The following is a 6000-nucleotide window of genomic DNA, read 5'->3' on the forward strand; positions in this document are numbered from 1 at the left end:
CTTAGCCCCCACAGTGACATGGCAACCAGTGGCCTGTTACTCACTGTGACATGGCCACCACTGACCTGCTGCCCACTGTGACATGGACCCATAGTGACATGGCCACAACTGACCTGCTGCCCACTGTGAAATGGCCCCCACAGTGACATGGCAACCAGTGGCCTGTTACTCACTGTGACATGGCCATCACGGACCTGCTGCCCACCGTGACATGGCCCCCATAGTGACATGGGCACCACTGACCTGCTGCCCACTGTGACATGGCCCCCACAGTGACATGGCCACCACTGACCTGCTGCCGACTGTGACATGGCCCCCATAGTGACATGGCCACAACTGACCTGCTGCCCACTCTGACATAGCCCCCACAGTGACATGGCAACCAGTGGCCTGTTGTTCACTGTGAGATGGCCACCACTGCCCTGCTGCACACTGTGACATGACCTCACAGTGACATGGCCACCACTGACCAGCTGCCCACTGTGACATAGCCCCCATAGTGACATGGCCACCACTGACCTGCTGCCCACTGTGACATGGACCCATAGTGACATGGCCACAACTGACCTGCTGCCCACTGTGAAATGGCCCCCACAGTGACATGGCAACCAGTGGCCTGTTACTCACTGTGACATGGCCATCACGGACCTGCTGCCCACCGTGACATGGCCCCCATAGTGACATGGGCACCACTGACCTGCTGCCCACTGTGACATGGCCCCCACAGTGACATGGCCACCACTGACCTGCTGCCCACTGTGACATGGCCCCCATAGTGACATGGCCACAACTGACCTGCTGCCCACTCTGACATAGCCCCCACAGTGACATGGCAACCAGTGGCCTGTTGCTCACTGTGACATGGCCACCACTGCCCTGCTGCACACTGTGACATGACCTCACAGTGACATGGCCACCACTGACCAGCTGCCCACTGTGACATAGCCCCCATAGTGACATGGCCACCACTGACCTGCTGCCCACTGTGACATGCACCCATAGTGACATGGCCACAACTGACCTGCTGCCCACTGTGACTTAGCCCCCACAGTGACATGGCAACCAGTGGCCTGTTGCTCACTGTGACATGGCCATCACTGACCTGCTGCCCACCGTGACATGGCCCCCATAGTGACATGGGCACCACTGACATGCTGCCCACTATGACATGGCCCCCACAGTGACATGGCCACCACTGACCTGCTGCCCACTGTGACATGACCTCACAGTGACATGGCAACCAGTGGCCTGTTGCTCACTGTGACATGGCCACCACTGACCTGCTGCACACTGTGTCATGACCTCACAGTGACATGGCCACCACTGACCAGCTGCCCACTGTGACATAGCCCCCATATTGACATGGCCACCACTGACCTGCTGCCCACTGTGACATGGAACCATAGTGACATGGCCACAACTGACCTGCTGCCCACTGAGACTTAGCCCCCACAGTGACATGGCAACCAGTGGCCTGTTACTCACTGTGACATGGCCACCACTGACCTGCTGCACACTGTGACATGGCCCCACAGTGATGTGGCCACTACTGACCTGCTGCCCACTGTGACATGGCCCCCATAGTGACATGGCACCACAGACATGCTGCCCACTGTGACATAGCCCCCACAGTGACATGGCAACCAGTGGCCTGTTGCTCACTGTGACATGGCCCCCATAGTGACATGACCACCACTGACCTGCTGCCCAATGTGACATAGCCCCCATAGTGACATGGCCACCACTGACCTGCTGCCCACTATGACATGGCCACCATAATGACATGGGCAGCACTGACCTGCTGCCCACTGTGACATATCCCCCACAGTGACATGGCAACGAGTGGCCTCTTGCTCACTGTGACATGGCCATCACTGACCTGCTACACACTGTGACATGGCCCCTCAGTGACATGGCAACTACTGACTTGCTGCCCACAGTGACATGGCCCCCATAGTGACATGGCCACCACTGACATGCTGCCCACTGTCACATGGCCCCCATTGTGACATGACAAGCACTGACCTGCTGCACACTGTGACATAGCCCCCACAGTGACATGGCAAGCAGTGGCCTGTTGCTCACTGTGACATGGCCATCACTGACCTGCTGCAAACTGTGACATGGCCCCACAGTGACATGGCAACCAGTGGCCTCTTGCTCACAGTGACATGGCCACCACTGACCTGCTGCCCACTGTGACATAGCCCCCACAGTGACATGGCAACCAGTGGCCTGTTGCTCACTCTGACAGGGCCATCACTGACCTGCTGCACACTGTGACATGGTCCCACAGTGACGTGGCCACTACTGACCTGCTGCCCACTGTGACATGACCCCCATAGTGACATGGCCACCACTGACCTGCTGCCCACTGTGACATGGCCCCCATAGTGACATGGGCACCACTGACCTGCTGCCCACTGTGACATAGACCCCACAGTGACATGGCAACCAGTGGCCTGTTGCTCACTGTGACATGGCCACCACTGACCTGCTGCACACTGTGTCATGACCTCACAGTGACATGGCCACCACTGACCAGCTGCCCACCGTGACATAGCCCCCATAATGACATGGCCACCACTGACCTGCTGCCCACTGTGACATGGAACCATAGTGACATGGCCACAACTGACCTGCTGCCCACTGAGACTTAGCCCCCACACTGACATGGCAACCAGTGGCCTGTTACTCACTGTGACATGGCCACCACTGACCTGCTGCACACTGTGACATGACCTCACAGTGACGTGGCCACTCTTGACCTGCTGCCCACTGTGACATGGCCCCCATAGTGACATGGCACCACACACATGCTACCCACTGTGACATAACCCCCACAGTGACATGGCAACCAGTGGCCTGTTTCTCACTGTGACATGGCCACCACTGACCTGCTGCACACTGTGACATGGCCCCACAGTGACGTGGCCACCACTGACCTGCTAGCCAATGTGACATTGCCCCCGTAGTGACCTGGCCACCACTGACATGCTGCCCACTGTGACATGGCCCCCATAGTGACATGGGCACCACTGACATGCTGCCCACTGTGACATGGCCCCCATAGTGACATGGGCACCACTGACCTGCTGCCCACTGTGACATAGCCCCCACAGTGACATGGCAACCAGTGGCCTGTTTCTCACTGTGACATGGCCACCACTGACCTGCTGCACACTGTGACATGACCTCACAGTGACCTGGCCACTACTGACCTGCTGCCCACTGTGACATGGCCCCCATAGTGACATGGCCACCACTGACCTGCTGCCCACTGTGACATGGCCACCATAATGACATGGCCACCACTGACCTGCTGCCCACTGTGACATATCCCCCACAGTGACATGGCAACGAGTGGCCTCTTGCTCACTGTGACATGGCCATCACTGACGTGCTGCACACTGTGACATGGCCCCTCAGTGACATGGCAACTACTGACCTGCTGCCCACAGTGACATGGCCCCCATAGTGACATGGCCACCACTGACATGCTGCCCACTGTCACATGGCCCCCATTGTGACATGACAAGCACTGACCTGCTGCACACTGTGACATAGCCCCCACAGTGACATGGCAAGCAGTGGCCTGTTGCTCACTGTGACATGGCCATCACTGACCTGCTGCACACTGTTACATGGCCCCCATAGTGACATGGCCACCAACGACCTGCTGCCCACTGTGTCATTGCCCCCATAGTGACATGGCCACTACTGACCTGCTGCCCACTGTGACATAACCCCCACAGTGACATGGCACCACAGACATGCTGCCCACTGTGACATAGCCCCCACAGTGACATGGCAACCAGTGGCCTGTTTCTCACTGTGACATGGACACCACTGACATGCTGCCCACTGTGACATGGCCCCCATAGTGACATGGGCACCACTGACATGCTGCCCACTGTGACATGGCCCCCATAGTGACATGACCACCACTGACCTGCTGCCCAATGTGACATAGCCCCCATAGTGACATGGCCACCACTGACCTGCTGCCTACTATGACATGGCCACCATAATGACATGGGCAGCACTGACCTGCTGCCCACTGTGACATATCCCCCACAGTGTCATGGCAACCAGTGGCCTGTTTCTCACTGTGACATGGCCACCACTGACCTGCTGCACACTGTGACATGACCTCACAGTGACGTGGCCACTACTGACCTGCTGCCCACTATGACATGGCCCCCATAGTGACATGGCCACCACTGACCTGCTGCCCACTGTGACATAGACCCCACAGTGATATGGCAGCCAGTGGCCTGCTGCACACTGTGACATGGCCCCCATAGTGACATGACCACCACTGACCTGCTGCCCAATGTGACATAGCCCCCATAGTGACATGGCCACCACTGACCTGCTGCCCACTATGACATGGCCACCATAATGACATGGGCAGCACTGACCTGCTGCCCACTGTGACATATCCCCCACAGTGACATGGCAACGAGTGGCCTCTTGCTCACTGTGACATGGCCATCACTGACCTGCTACACACTGTGACATGGCCCCTCAGTGACATGGCAACTACTGACCTGCTGCCCACAGTGACATGGCCCCCATAGTGACATGGCCACCACTGACATGCTGCCCACTGTCACATGGCCCCCATTGTGACATGACAAGCACTGACCTGCTGCACACTGTGACATAGCCCCCACAGTGACATGGCAAGCAGTGGCCTGTTGCTCACTGTGACATGGCCATCACTGACCTGCTGCAAACTGTGACATGGCCCCACAGTGACATGGCAACCAGTGGCCTCTTGCTCACAGTGACATGGCCACCACTGACCTGCTGCCCACTGTGACATAGCCCCCACAGTGACATGGCAACCAGTGGCCTGTTGCTCACTCTGACAGGGCCATCACTGACCTGCTGCACACTGTGACATGGCCCCACAGTGACGTGGCCACTACTGACCTGCTGCCCACTGTGACATGACCCCCATAGTGACATGGCCACCACTGACCTGCTGCCCACTGTGACATGGCCCCCATAGTGACATGGCCACCACTGACCTGCTGCCCACTGTGACATAGACCCCACAGTGACATGGCAACCAGTGGCCTGTTGCTCACTGTGACATGGCCACCACTGACCTGCTGCCCACTGTGACATGGCCCCCATAGTGACATGGCCACCACTGACCTGCTGCCCACTATGACATAGACCCCACAGTGACATGGCAACCAGTGGCCTGTTGCTCACTGTGACATGGCCACCACTGACCTGCTGCACACTGTGTCATGACCTCACAGTGACATGGCCACCACTGACCAGCTGCCCACCGTGACATAGCCCCCATAATGACATGGCCACCACTGACCTGCTGCCCACTGTGACATGGAACCATAGTGACATGGCCACAACTGACCTGCTGCCCACTGAGACTTAGCCCCCACAGTGACATGGCAACCAGTGGCCTGTTACTCACTGTGACATGGCCACCACTGACCTGCTGCACACTGTGACATGACCTCACAGTGACGTGGCCACTACTGACCTGCTGCCCACTGTGACATGGCCCCCATAGTGACATGGCACCACAGACATGCTGCCCACTGTGACATAGCCCCCACAGTGACATGGCAACCAGTGGCCTGTTTCTCACTGTGACATGGCCACCACTGACCTGCTGCACACTGTGACATGGCCCCACAGTGACGTGGCCACCACTGACCTGCTAGCCAATGTGACATGGCCCCCGTAGTGACCTGGCCACCACTGACATGCTGCCCACAGTGACATGGCCCCCATAGTGACATGGGCACCACTGACATGCTGCCCACTATGACATGGCCCCCATAGTGACATGGGCACCACTGACCTGCTGCCCACTGTGACATAGCCCCCACAGTGACATGGCAACCAGTGGCCTGTTTCTCACTGTGACATGGCCACCACTGACCTGCTGCACACTGTGACATGACCTCACAGTGACGTGGCCACTACTGACCTGCTGCCCACTGTGACATGGCC

This window comes from Strix uralensis, unplaced genomic scaffold (assembly GCF_047716275.1).
Source record: "Strix uralensis isolate ZFMK-TIS-50842 unplaced genomic scaffold, bStrUra1 scaffold_163, whole genome shotgun sequence".
Lineage (NCBI taxonomy): Eukaryota > Metazoa > Chordata > Aves > Strigiformes > Strigidae > Strix > Strix uralensis.